The sequence below is a fragment of the Ranitomeya imitator genome, chromosome 10 (genome assembly GCF_032444005.1).
Source record: "Ranitomeya imitator isolate aRanImi1 chromosome 10, aRanImi1.pri, whole genome shotgun sequence".
Taxonomy (NCBI): Eukaryota; Metazoa; Chordata; class Amphibia; order Anura; family Dendrobatidae; genus Ranitomeya; species Ranitomeya imitator.
This window is the reverse complement of record NC_091291.1, coordinates 16,702,751-16,718,141: the sequence shown is the minus strand read 5'-3', so window position 1 is coordinate 16,718,141 and position 15,391 is coordinate 16,702,751. Positions and strand designations below refer to the sequence as shown.

The following is a 15,391-nucleotide window of genomic DNA, read 5'->3' as shown; positions in this document are numbered from 1 at the left end:
TATTTTAAAATCCACAACATATAAGTCCATGAATACCCAGCACAAATATGGATCGATTATCAGGGGTAACCTCACCGATGTTGGCAGCGCCAGTCACTGAGCAACCTCCTACTGGAAGCGCCGTGTTCCACCACACGTACGATGTGCTGTGCCCCCTGGCGCGCTGGCCTCTTGTATGTTAGTCCCTCCTGCGCAGGCCTCTTCCCCTCGCTCACTCCCACCCTAGTGGTGTCGAAATCAATTAAAATTTAGATTGGAAGTGTTGCGCGGAGGTAAATATTAAAGCTGCAGCTCTGCTAATTCAGAGCATCGATCAGACGGGATGAGGGTAATACATTATTTTGACAAGATACATTCCTTCTCAGCCGCTCCTATCCACATATTGATTTTCTCTCCACTTGCTGCAGTTTAAGCTAGAGGCACCTAACCCTGTCTATGCCCAATCACCTATCCCCCTCACCTGCCTCTCCCTCCTCGGCTCCCTCTCCCATCTTTTCCCCTCTTTCTTCGCGGCCGTCGTCTTCTTGTCTCCCTCCAGCCGTACGTCCTCCATATTAATCCCCATCTTTTTATTGCCTCGTTTTCCGCACTCCGCAGCCATAATTCCTGCCACCGCTACGTGATGTCTCTGTTTTCCACTTTTTTTTTATTATTATTTTATTCGGTTGCTTATAAATCCCATATCGGTCCCGTAACGTCGCTGCCTCCTTCTCGCCCACAGATCATCCGTCTCTATATACGCTTGTCTGTCTGCCGGTATGGATTGTTGTCGCGCCTACGACTAGAAGCATCTGTACGGCCCGGGCTCCCATTAATATCATTTCTGAGGCAATCCCTGGTAATGGGGGTCGCTCTGTAGACCATGTTAGCCGTTGACGCTCATTACGTCGAAGGCTGGTGAAGGGCATGGTTGATTTTCTATGAGGAATAACAAACAAGTAGAGATCTTTCCATATGTTCATGTAGGATCAGCGGTGGCTCTCATACGGGAAGGGTCTTGTGACTTCTGTGGGATCTATGGAAAGTAATAATCTTGATGCTCTTCTAAAGCCCATAACGTGGCCACTTACAGCTACTGTACACTTCTCTTTTTTAGAGGTGGTGTTGGAAAGTGTGTGATCATGGGTGGTTGAATGGTAATGGGTGGTGGTTGTGGAAAGATATCGGAGGGTTGTGCATGTGAGATGATGACAGCGGCTGGGGTAGAGGCAATAGTGATGGTAGTTCTCGGTTAAAAGCTGGTGATGGGGTGATAGATCGTAGAAGATAATGAGTGGTTTGTACATGTAATGGTGGTGATGGTAGGTGGTTCAATGATTGTGGGGTTCTGTGGTGGCTTTGGATGGAGATAGTGGGGAGTGCAAGATGGTGGGTGGGAAAAGGATTGCGGTTCGGGTGTGGTAGTGATTGGGTGAATGGTAGGCTGATGGAAGTGGTGGATTAATAGATGGTGATGCTGGGGTGGTAAAATTAAGAGATTTTGAAGTTATCAGTGATGATAGGAAGATGTGTGGTTGTGGTGGGGGGATGGGTGTTGGTTGTGGATTGAAGATAGGTTATGGGTGCTGGTGACTGAGGCGATTTCCAGTTGTGATGGGGTAATGATTGTGGTAAATGTTGGCAAATAGTTACCAGATATGAGGTGAAGGTTCCATGTTGGTGTCATTGATGGTTGTTGATGGTTGGATCATGGAAGGTTGTGGTGGGGAGATGTTTGTGGGGTAAAGGATAACGACAGTGGTGGCTGGATGATGTGTGGTTGTGGTGGGGTGACGAATGACGGTTGTGAGGCAAAGATGGGTTATGGGTGTTAGTGATTGTGGGTTCATTTGTAGTTGTGGTGAGGTGATGGTTGTTGTAAATGTTGGTTAGTAGGTGAGAGATATGAGGTAAAGGTCGGTTGTTGGTAACATTGATGGTAGGATGACGTGTGGGTGTGTAGGGGTGATGGTTGTGGAAAATGTAGGTGATGTTTTTGGGGTGAAGGTTAATGATAGTAATTATAGGATGATGTGTCATTGTGGAAGGGTTACGGATGGTGGTTGTGGGGTGAAGATGGGTTATGGGTGCTGGTGGTTGTGGATTGATTTGTAGTTGTAGTGGGGTGATGGTTGATGATAATGATGATTGAATGATGTGTGTTCAGGGTGGGGTGATTGTTGTGGTAAATGTGGGTGATGTTTGTGGAGAGAAGGTTGATGATAGTGATGGTAGGTTGATGCGTGGTTCTGGTGAGGTGATGATTGTGATAAATATCGGTGATGTTTGAGGGGTAAAATTTCATGATGGTGATGGTAGCATGATATGAGGTTGCAGTGGGGTGATGGTTGTGGTAAATGTGGATGATGTTTGTGGGGTGAAGGTTGATGATAGTGATGGAAGGATGATGTGTGGTCACGGTTGCGGTAAACGTATGTGATGTTTGTGGGGAGAAGGTTGATGATAGTGATGGTAGGATGATATGTGGTTGTAGTGGGGTGACGGTTGTAATAAATGTGCATAGTAGTTTTGGGGAGAAGGTGGGTGATAATGATGGTAAGATGATGTGTGTTGGCGTGATTATGGGAAAAGTTGTGGCTGTGTGATGGGGTTGTGAATATGAAAAGACAAGAGTTAAAGATTACTAGTGATATATAGATGTGGAGTAATGGGTAACAGATGTGGAGTGATGGTTGGCTATAGGCGATATCAATGGTAGGATGTGGTTGTTGTGGGGTGATGGGTGGTGCTAGATGTGGGGAGAAGGTGGGGTACAGTGATGGTGAGTTTACGTCTGGTTGTCGTGGCGAGATGGGTGGTGGTTGTGGAGTGAAGATAGGTTATGGGTGCTAGTGATTGTGAGGTGGTTTGTAGTTGTGATGGGTTGATGGTTGTGGTAAATAGGTCTCAGATATGAGGTGAAGATTCCTTGTGTGGTTGTGGTGGGGTGATGTTTGTGGGGTAAAGGATGATGATAGTGATGATTGGATGATGTGTGGTTGTGATGAGGTGACGGATGACGGTTGTGAGGTGAAGATTGGTTATGGGTGTTAGTGATTGTGGGTTCATTTGTAGTTGTGGTGGGGTGACGGTTGTTGTAAATGTTGGTTAGTAGGTGAGAGGTAAGGGGTGAAGGTTTGTTGTTGGTGACATTGATGGTAGGATAATGTGCGGTTGTGGAGAGGTGATGGTTGTGGAAAATGTGGGTGATGTTTTTGTGGTGAAGGTTAATGATAGTGATGATGTGTTGTTGTGGAGGGGTGACAGATGGTGGTTGTGGGGTCAAGATGGGTTATGGGTGCTGGTGGTTGTGGTTTGATTTGTAGTGGGGTGGTGGTTGTGGTAAATGTGGGTGATGTTCTTGGGGAGAAAGTTGATGATGGTAGGATGATACAGTATGTGATAATAATGGTAAGATGATGTGTGTTGGGGTGATGATGGGAAATGTTGTGGCTGTGTGATGGGGTTGTGAATATGAAATGACGAGAGGTAAAGCTTACGAGTGATATATAGATGTGTTGGTAGATGTGAGGTAATGGGTGACAGATGTGGAGTGATGGTTGACTATAGGCGATATCAATGGTAGGATGTGGTGTGGTGGAGTGATGGTAGATGTGGGTGGAGGTTGTGGGGAGAAGGTGGGGTGCAGTGACGGTGAGTTTACTTCTGGTTGTGGTAGGTGGATGTGATGGTAAATATGGGTTAATGGATGACAGATGTGAAGCGATAGGTAATATTGATGATGGGGTGATGGATGTTGGTGGTTGTGGATGAAGGTGTGTGAGAGCATCATGAGTGGTAAAGGTAGGTTATATGGTGGGTGGTTAATGGAGAGGGGTAGATGTTTACTCATAGCTGGTGGATGATGGTGATGGCGGTTATTGTTGCTGATGACGTGATTGCCATGGTAAGGTGATGTGTAGTAGCAATGGATATGTATGAGGGTAATGCTCGCCTCTTTCAATTCCCCGCACCGCCAACTCTTATTTCTCATAGGGGTTAAAGTCATGAAAAGCTGCTTTATTCTATAAAAAGTTGAATGATATCATCAAATTATATTTCACTTTTTTTTCTAGCAGCTTGAACTCTGAGGTGCCAGATCCCCGTCGGCCATTCCCAACTCTACCGGACACTCCGCAATTATCACAGGGGGGTGAACAAGGGGGCCAAAATCTAAAACTGTATGCAAAGTTTTATTTCCCAACTCAGACGATGAATGGCACCATGTGGGTAAGATGTAGCAGGGCTGAAAGAGTAAATCTACAGAGCCTCATCATTATAGTATTAGGATAGGGGTAAGATTAGCTGCAGTCCTATGTAAAACCACAGATATCATGTTACAATTAGTTGCCCCAATGACAAACTCAGTGAAAAGTGCATCAGTGCAAGTCTTCTTCAATCCTGAAATCCCGCAATATATGTTCTGTATGATATTAAATCCTATAATTCTGAACGGGTTATTGGTCCTCGGCTCATCAAGTCTTCATCAGTATCTATTAATATCTCATTAAAACCAAGGCGGTAACTGCTCACTTATTGATTGGCACCGGCTAGGCCACAGAAAAGCTCCAAAATATAACCATCAAAAAAAGCCAATTTTTTTTGGCTGCTGAAAAAAAAAAAAAATAAGGAAAAGAAAAAAAATTATTTAAAAAGAAAGAAATAAAGCAAAAAATAAATTAAAAGATTTAAAAAAAACAATAATGATAAAATAATGAATATCTAAGTTTTTCATTTTGCAAAATTTGGTATCATCACTTTATTTGGGATAATTAGAAAATTAAAAAAAAATGAAAAAGAATTTGACAAAAATAGATCGAAAAAAGCAATCTCATAAAAAGAAACGCTTGCAAAAAAAACGGACGCGGCAGAAAATACTTCTAGTATGACAAACGATAGCATATTAGATTCATTTTATATTTTTTTAATATCCAAAATTAAGGAAAAAAATAGCTTCTAAGATTTTCAGTCTTTTTTTATGTTTTTTTTTCAACGTTAATTTTTGAACAGCAAAATAATTTGATCAAATGTGTAAATATTTACAAAAAAAAATGCATAAAAAAAGAATTAAAAAAAACAAAGCGAGTCCACAAATTTGGGATAATAAACGCTTATCGAGCGCAGTACACTTTTTGGATAAACACTTGCCAAAACATTTGCAAATTTTAACAGATCACAGAATAGTTGATAACTACCCCTATTTTTTTTTTTTTTTTTTAATATCCCCAAAAATAAAAACTAATTAAAAAAAAAAAAATGAATTTTTTGATACAATCATATCTGATGAATCCCCTTTTTTGGATAAGGTACCCAATGAACCCAAGAAAAAATATCTGTCAGATTTTAGTACATTTTCTAAAATATTTCACTTTTTTTGATTATTTAAAAAAAAAAAAAAAAAAAAAAAAATATTTTTTTTATTTTCTGGAGCAAGGTAAGAGCGCTGGGCTGATACTTGACCTCTAAAATTAAACATTAATCGTACATTTTACCGAAACGTCTAATTGAAATTAATTCCGAGAGAGAATTAAAATAAATGTATCATTTTTACAAACTTAAAAAAAAAATAAAAAATTGAAATATATAAAAATTTGGCCCAGAAACAACAAGATGGCTGTAGCTGACTGTGCTGCTGTCACCTGTTAAGATTACAAGGCCCCGGAGCCAATTCCGCCGCTTATCCTCTCGGGAGATCTCAAAACCGAAAAAAACATGTCATTTTCCTTTCGACAGCGCTGGAAGGTATTAGGAACCTTAATAAAATGTCCCGGATTTGGCCTCTTCTGTGACACGTTGGCTGAGATTCCCACAGCTGTCCACCGTCTCCGGCCCATTTTGGGAGAGGGGTCAGGTGCAGACATTGGGTGGCGCGGCGGGAGGGTGGGGTGGGGGGGGATTCAGATCTTGATGATAGGACCTTGTCTTGAATGCCTTCATCATTTTAAGTCCCGTCCTTCGTCAGCTTAACGCTGGCGGAATGAAAAAAATCAAATCTACCGCTATTTTCCCCCACGGCCACCAAATGGAAATGGACGCGGGCGACAAACCGACGCGACACGTTCTAATCAACATTTGTCACTTTATTAAAAAAAAGAATAATAATAATTAGAATTTTAAAAATAAGACGAAATAAAAATCTTAATATCTTTTAAACCATTCACGTTTGGACTTCCACCCTAAGTCGGACAAACTCAGCACTGCTACATCTTATCCTTTCTGTGCCAAAAAGGAGGAGAATTATTTCATTTCTGATGTTCATGATTTTCATACGGAAATGGACAAAAAAAAAAATCGGAAGATCTCGAGCGCGACTTATTCTACGGGTCTGGTAAGCAGAGAGGAGTTTGTCATATGGCGCAGCTCCTGAGGACGCCTGTGGGTACGGCTACTGATCAGTGAGGGATCATGGAGCGCAACAACAAAAGTCCTATGGCAAATTCAGCTCTGCTACACGTACAGGTTATCAAATGATGGGAAACCACGAACAAAAAGTGCAAATGTTACAGGACTGTGCTGGAAAGACGTCTCCTGCGCTCCCTGCACACTGCGCTCCCTGCACACTCCGCTCATCACTCTTATCTATGGACAGAATCTGCTCCTACGTTTCTCCTGGTTCTGATGTAAAATGCGGAAGGAAAACACAATTTCTTCCATTATGGACAGTTTAAGTTTTCTTGTGGATTTTTATGGCATCTACTGTTATGTTATGTACTTGGTATTTCTTTTTTACTTATGTTTATCCATCTATTATCTATCACTCATTATCTATCTATTATCTATCATCTATTATCTATCTATTATCTATCATCTATCTATCTATTATCTATTATCTATCACTCATTATCTATCTATCTATTATCTATCATCTATCTATCTATTATCTATCACTCATTATCTATCTATCTGTCTATCTATTATCTATCTATTATCTATCTATTATCTGTCTATTATCTATCTATTATCTATCTATCTATTATCTATCTATCTATTATCTATTATCTATCTATTATCTGTCTATTATCTATCTATTATCTATCTATCTAGTATCTATCTATTATCTATCTATCTATTATCTATTATCTATCTATTATCTATCATCTATTATCCATCTATTATCTATTATCTATTATCTATCTATTATCTATCATCTATCTATCTATTATCTATCACTCATTAACTATCTATCTATCTATCTGTCTATCTATTATCTATCTATTATCTATTATCTATCTATTATCTATCTATCATCTATCTATTTATTATCTATCTATCTATCTATTATCTATCTATCTATTATCTGTCTATTATCTATCTATTATCTATCTATTATCTATCTATCTATTATCTATTATCTATCTATTATCTATCTATCATCTATCTATTTATTATCTATCTGTCTATCTATTATCTATCTATTATCTATTATCTATCATCTATTATCTATCACTCATTATCTATCTATCTATCTATCTATCTGTCTATCTATTATCTATCTATTATCTATTATCTATCTATTATCTATCTATCATCTATCTATTTATTATCTATCTATCTATCTATTATCTATCTATCTATCTATCTATTATCTGTCATCTATCTATCTATCTATTATCTATTATCTATCTATTATCTATCTATTATCTATCTATCTATTATCTATCTATCTATTATCTATCTATTATCTATCTATTATCTATCTATTATCTATCTATCTATTATCTATCTATTATCTATCTATTATCTATCTATCTATTATCTATCTATCTATTATCTATATATTATCTATCTATTATCTATCTATCTATTATCTATCTATTATATATCTATTATCTATCTATCTATTATCTATCTATCTATTATCTATCTATCTATTATCTATCTATTATCTATCTATTATCTATCTATTATCCATCTATTATCTATCTATCTATTATCCATCTATTATCTATCTATCTATTATCTGTCTATCTATCTATCCCTCTATCTATCTATTATGTATCCATTATCTATTATCTATTTTTATCTATCCATCTAATCTTTTCTACTTAACTTTTCTTTCAATTATCAATGTTTCCACTTCTCAGTCTATCTATCATCTATCTATATATCTATATATCTATTATCTATTATCTATCTATCCCTCTATTAATTCTCTATCTCAGATTTAGCCATATACCCTCCATACATTTCTGTCTCCTTTTCATCTTTTTACAATTTGGATATCAAACTGCCCAATTAACCCCTAAACAGACGGCTTTAATAACCGCGCACAGACACATCACAGCGCTGGCATCACTTGTGTCCCCACACTCCGCACCGGCCCCCTCTATCTATCAGACCCCCTGTTATTAATCTCATGTGAAATGAGTCCCTATGTAAATGTAACGGGTGAATTTATCAATCAGTGAACTATCCCGGACACTGATGAATCTGATCCGCGGGATAACACATAAACATGTCGCCTTCATCTTGCAAAAAAAAAAAAAAAGGAATAAAAGAATGAATTCTGATGAATCGATACTTTCACAGGGGTCGGCGTGCGGGAGACTTGAGGCAATGAAGGACGTCAGCGTTCTGAATGTGCACAGTCCTGTTTATGTAGCAGAGCTAGATTTGCTGTGGAGTTCTATCAGAATACCTGTCGGAATGATCAGTTTTGCTTTAGTCCTGTGTAAGATGACTTAAAATGAGCCGCCGTGCTTGTATTAGTAAATGACAAACTCAGCTCTGCTACATCTGTGTAAAGTATAGGCGACTTACGCCAGAATTTTTGATTTTTGGGGTCCATAATGACAATGATCCATGTGTTTTGGATGAACGGGACTATGGCTGCCGCCGTCGTAGATTGTAAGCTCTTGGGACGCCGCCGGATTCCCCTCTCAGCCTTACACGAATCCCACTCGCTTTAGATAAAAGAAGAACACGGTGAATTCAGTTACAGACGTCGCCGGCCCGGACCGCTGCTCTATTCAATTACATGTAATGGAGGGTCAAAGTGTCAGTGAATTCCAGTGTAAATAAAAGATGGCGGCAGAAAAGACAAATTATCTCCTATTTTCACACCGGCCACATCCCAACGCCCCGACATAGTAGCTTCTTATGTCATATGATATATTCATACTGCACAGTCCTTCCTACATACTTTAGGATACATAAACAGATGATGCAGAGCGGTGTTTGTCATCGCAGAGCTGTATTTGTCATAGCATCCATTGCAGAGCTGTTTGTCATCGCAAAGCTATGTTTGTCATCGCAGAGCGGCGTTTGTCATGGCAGAGCTGTGTTTGTCATTGCAGAGCTGTGTTTGTCATTGCAGAGCTATGTTTGTCATCGCAGAGCGGCATTTGTCATGGCAGAGCTGTGTTTGTCATCGCAGAGCGGCGTTTGTCATCGCAGAGCTGTGTTTGTCATCGTAGAGCTGTGTTTGTCATTGCAGAGCTGTATTTGTCATAGCATCCATTGCAGAGCTGTTTGTCATCGCAAAGCTATGTTTGTCATCGCAGAGCGGCGTTTGTCATGGCAGAGCTGTGTTTGTCATTGCAGAGCTGTGTTTGTCATTGCAGAGCTATGTTTGTCATCGCAGAGCGGCATTTGTCATTGCAGAGCTGTGTTTGTCATGGCAAAGCTGTGTGTCATCGCAAAGCTATGTTTGTCATCGCAGAGTGGCGTTTGTCATGGCAGAGCTGTGTTTCTCATCGCAGAGCTGTGTTTGTCATGGCAAAGCTGTGTTTGTCATTGCAGAGCTGTGTTTGTCATCGCAGAGCGGCGTTTGTCATGGCAAAGCGGTGTTTGTCATTGCAGAGCTGTGTTTGTCATCGCAGAGCGGCGTTTGTCATGGCAAAGCTGTGTTTGTCATTGCAGAGCTGTGTTTCTCATCGCAGAGCTGTGTTTGTCATGGCAAAGCTGTGTTTGTCATTGCAGAGCTGTGTTTGTCATCGCAGAGCGGCGTTTGTCATGGCAAAGCGGTGTTTGTCATGGCAGAGCTGTGTTTGTCATCGCAGAGCGGCGTTTGTCATGGCAAAGCTGTGTTTGTCATGGCAGAGCTGTGTTTGTCATCGCAGAGCGACGTTTGCCATGGCAAAGCTGCGTTTGTCATCGTAGAGCTGTGTTTGTCATCGCAGATCTGTGTTTGTCATCTCAGAGCTGTGTTTGTCATCGCAGAGCTGCATTTGTCATTGCAGAGCTGCATTTGTCATTGCAGAGCTGTGTTTGTCATGGCAGAGCTCTATGTGCTATCGTAGAGCCGTATTTGTCATTGCTGAGCTGTATTTGTCATTGCTGAGATGTGTTTGTCATGGCAGAGCTGTATGTGCTATCGCAGAGCTGTATTTGTCATTGCTGAGCTGTATTTGTCATTGCAGAGCTGTGTTTGTCATGGCAGAGCTCTATGTGCTATCGTAGAGCCGTATTTGTCATTGCTGAGCTGTATTTGTCATTGCTGAGATGTGTTTGTCATGGCAGAGCTGTATGTGCTATCGCAGAGCTGTATTTGTCATTGCTGAGCTGTATTTGTCATTGCAGAGCTGTGTTTGTCATCGCAGAGCGGCGTTTGTCATGGCAAAGCTGTGTTTGTCATGGCAAAGCTGCGTTTGTCATCGTAGAGCTGTATTTGTCATAGCAGATCTGTGTTTGTCATCTCAGAGCTGTGTTTGTCATCGCAGAGCTGCATTTGTCATTGCAGAGCTGCATTTGTCATTGCAGAGCTGCATTTGTCATTGCAGAGCTGCATTTGTCATTGCAGAGCTGTGTTTGTCATTGCAGAGCTGTGTTTGTCATGGCAGAGCTCTATGTGCTATCGTAGAGCCGTATTTGTCATTGCTGAGCTGTATTTGTCATTGCTGAGATGTGTTTGTCATGGCAGAGCTGTATGTGCTATCGCAGAGCTGTATTTGTCATTGCTGAGCTGTATTTGTCATTGCAGAGCTGTGTTTGTCATAGCATCTTTTGCACATTTTTGAGGTCACAGAGTTTAGATAAAGTAGAGTCATCTGCAGTCCTATGTGAACACACAAGTCACACATACTATTAAACCAAGGCGGATGACAAACTCAGCTCTGCTACCTCTGACAAGGAAATTAAGATTATTTCTACCGATAGTTTTTTTTTCTGTTTTTGTCTCATTTATTTTTGGGTCGGTCATTGGATAAAATGGAATACAAGTCAGTGCAGAGCTGTTAGGACACGATAGGAGTTGTAGTTTCACAGCCACAGGTTGGAGATCACTGATGTTACCTGTCGGATGTCCGCCCTACGACGAGTCCACGAAGGAAGGAGTAGTCAGCGAGTGCCATGAACATCAGGAAGCAACAGCTGTATTGGGAGCTATGGGAAGTATATGGTGTGATACTGGGAAATTATACAGAATATTACATGTAGATGTAGCAGAGGTGAAAGTGTTATTGTACTTTTTGCTTTATTATGGTCGAAACGACAAAAGCAAAACTGACTGCACAACTCTGTAATGAGTGCTCTACAGATAGTTAAATCTCACAAGCCTAGCTCTGCTACATCAGTATCAAAGCTGGGATTTATCGGGACATATATACATGCATGCAACATACTGCTGGGCATTATGTGGTATACCGATATAGCAGAGCTGAATGTGTCATTTAATGCATTCCCTTGCAGTCCTATGTAAAACCATAGGTTACACGTTTACCATGGCGAGAACGTTTCACAAAGTCATCTCTACTACATCTGGCATGGTAATATAAAACGGAAAAAAAAAAGAAAAAGAAAAAAGTATGACCGGATAAATTAGGACACCCCTTGAAATTGTGCAAGACTATACGACACCCAGAGGTGTACAAGTAGCAGTGCCGAGTTTGTCGCGTGTAGTAAAGCGGAGTTTGCCATTTGGCACAACTCATCTTATGGAGATTTACATAAACTTGTACCATTAAAAGTAAAAAAAAAAAAAAAAAAAAATTTCCCCAGTAGGGCGACCGGTTGGACTTGATGGATTGTTAACGACACAGCTATGTAAATTCGGCTCTGCTGCATCGCCCGGTAGGGTTATGGGTTGGACTTGATGGGACCGGTGTATTTTTTTTCAACTATGCAACTATGTAAATTGGGCTCTGCTACATGGAAGGATTTGGCGAGCGCTCCTGCGTCAATGGCCATATGGGAGAGGTGGTCGGAGGTCTTCGTAGGCGGCTTTTTGGGGTCTTACCGGGGTAAGTGGAGGGTTAAGTGTAGCAGGCGCTTGGCATGCAAGCAGCGTCCGCAGGCAGCCCCACAGAGGGCAGAGAGAGGCAGTTTAGCTCTGATGGATACACACACTTGTCTCTTAATCTCCGGAGCTCCTGATCAATACGCTATTTCCCTTTGTTGCCAGAAAATTCGATCCTTGCCCTGGAATTAGGTTCCCTGGCTTAATCTAAACGGAAACCGGCCCCAGTTAGCTGCAGAGAGGGGAAGAGACGTGAGCGAGGGGGAGAGGAGAAAGAGATTGAGGTACGGCGGCGGAAAACGGAAAACAGGCGAATGACGGTCGGACACATGAATTGCGTAAAATTAATAAAAATTCCAGAATACCGGGGGGTTTTACCCTTACTAGAAAGGCGGCAAAATTAGACAGAGCTCGTTATCTCTAGTAATGCGCCAAAGCGTAGGCGCGCGTTCACACCGAGTCTTCTGGCAGAGTTTTTATTTTTCTCCAAATTCCTCAAAAACTTGAAGTTTCTTCTAAAAAAAAAAAAAAAAAAAACTCCACAAAAAAGACCTTAAAGTTAACCGAAAAAGAGTTAAGGACGGAGTGAATTTGTCAATTGTAGCAGTTTGTCTTCTAAGTTTGTCGTTTCGCCCCGTTTTGCAGTTTTACATAGGACTGCGTTATCTTAACGTAGAGCGTTAGAGAACGATTAAATGACAAACTCAGCTCTGAAAAACAGCCGGGGGGGGGGGGGGAAGGATGGAAACTCCAGGGAAGTCTCCAGCCAAGAGGAGGAAGATGGGTGGAAACTTTACACTAGAGCTTTTCCCACTTTGCTAAAAGTTGCCCGGAACTGTATGTAGATATAGCAGAGCAGAGTTGGACTTCTGACACAAGTCTGTAGTTTTAGGTGATTTATAAAAAAAATAATAATAAACAGATGAGATCCCAAACACTTTCAGCTCTGCTACATCTACAAAAGATCTAATTCCTTGTCTTAATTCAGATTTTGAGCCTGCACTACACCATTTGCTTCTAGGTCCTGACAGCCAGATCACTCCATCTTATATGGACCTTTTAGGTGACCATTTTCAGGCTGAGCAGGACTGGACAGCACCAGTAGTGTAGTCTTAGAATTGTCTTAGACAACCTTTTGCTTCTAGGTCCTGAATGTCAGATCACATCTGATCTGGACCTTTTAGGTGACTATTTCCAGGCTGAGCAGGACTGGACTGCACCTGTAGTGTAGTCTTAGAATTGTCTTAGACAACCTTTTGCTTCTAGGTCCTGAATGTCAGATCACATCTGATCTGGACCTTTTAGGTAACTATTTCCAGGTTGAACAGGACTGGACTGCACCTGTAGTGTAGTCTTAGAATTGTCTTAGTTAGACAACCTTTTGCTTTTAGGTCCTGAGTGCCAGGTCACTCCATCTTATATGGCCCTTTTAGGTGACTATTTCCAGGCTGAGCAGGACTGGACAGCACCTGTAGTGTAGTCATAGACAACCTTTTGCTTCTAGGTCCTGAGTGCCAGAGCACTCCATCTGATCTGGACCTTTTAGGTGACTATTTCCAGGCTGAGCAGGACTGGACAGCACCTGTAGTGTAGTCTTAGAATTGTCTTAGATGACCTTTTGCTTTTAGGTCCTGAGTGCCAGATCACTCCATCTGATCTGGACCTTTTAGGTGACCATTTCCAGGCTGAGCAGGACTGGACAGCACCAATAGTGTAGTCTTAGAATTGTCTTAGACAACCTCTTGCTTTTAGGTCCTGAGTGCCAGATCACTCCATCTTATATGGACCTTTTAGGTAACTATTTCCAGGTTGAGCAGGACTTAACTGCACCAGTAGTGTAGTCTTAGAATTGTCTTAGATAACCATTTGCTACTAGGTCCTGACGGCCAGATCACTCCATCTGATCTGGACCTTTTAGGTGACTATTTCCAGGCTGAGCAGGACTGGACAGCACCAGTAGTGTAGTCTTAGAATTGTCTTAGACAACCTTTTGCTTCTAGGTCCTGAGTGCCAGAGCACTCCATCTAATCTGGACCTTTTAGGTGACTATTTCCAGGCTGAGCAGGACTGGACTGCACTAGTAGTGTAGTCTTAGAGTTATCCTTCTGATCCCATGCACTTGCCATGATGTAGCAGAGTTACCCCTGTGTCTGGAGTAGAGAGGTGACTTTTCTCCTCTCCTTACACTACAGTCTATACATGTGTCCAACTTATATTAATGCACCTACCCCCCCATCAACAAGAAATCAACAAGAAAAGTCAAGTCTTGGAGTACTCACATTTTCCTTGGCATCCAATATCCTTTACAGAAGACCTCAGTTGGCTCCTTGAAGACTTGAATAAAATAACGAAACTCAGAAAAATTAAAAAAAATTTAAAAAAAAAAAAGCGAGTGTTGTTTAAAGTACCTCTTCCTCCAAGCCAAGAACCCAATAGAAGTAGAAGAAAGAAGGTTGGAAGAAGTGACTTATAAAGTGTGAGGAAGGGAGAAGAAGAGGTAGTAGAAGAGGTAGTAGAAGAGTAAGAAGTTGGGTGGAAGAGGAGAAGGGAAAATAAAAAGAAAGGTGGAAGGAAATAAAAGCCAAGAAGGACAAGATGACAGAAAAGGAAGGAGAGATCCCAGATAATAATGATGAAGGAGAAGGAGGGATGGATAGAAGGGAGAAGAGGAGGAGAAAGGAAATGTGTGTGCGCTCTGCAGTGCCGGCTAAACTCCTTTCCTGCGCACTCCTGGCTTCAAGCTGCAGCAGAAAATATATGTACAGGCAGCCAGTGTCTGGGATCGATAGAATATAATTTTCCCCAAACTCGGAAAATAAAGTTCATAGATGATCAAATTTGAAAACAGATGTCGAATCGCGATTCTAAATAGGATTCGATCCCTCTCAATGCACTGTAGATAATATTTGGCCTGCCACTTGATGAGAATGAGTGATTTCATTTACACAGGGTTGTTAGGGAGTGGAGATAAAAAAAAAAAAAAACTTGTTTTGCTGAAAATGGCTTTTTTTTTTTTTTTACCATCCACCCCCCAAGTGCCCCCCTCCCAGCACCACCATCTCTTCCTTTCCCATCCCCCCTTCCTCCTCCTCCTCCTCTTCCCTAGATTTAGTTTGGGGAGTGTATGGTGGGTTGAGACAGAGACCCCTAAAGTGAGATGGATGAATGTCACCCCCTGGGCTCAGTGGAGGGGAGAGAGAGGGGGACAGACGCCACCAATAAAAAGAAAGCGGCCAG

At 41.2% G+C, this 15,391-nt stretch overlaps 1 protein-coding gene across 1 annotated transcript in view; it reads right to left on the bottom strand.

Annotated features, from left to right (window-relative positions):
• The window catches only part of ERFL (ETS repressor factor like), a 92,260-nt gene extending 77,375 nt beyond the window's left edge, over positions 1 to 14,885 (bottom strand). Inside the window, exon 1 of the mRNA XM_069740903.1 lies at positions 14,434 to 14,885. The gene's annotated coding sequence lies outside the window, so the exon portion shown is untranslated. The remainder of the gene's footprint in view (positions 1 to 14,433) is intronic.
• Between the last annotated feature and the right edge of the window lie 506 nt (positions 14,886 to 15,391).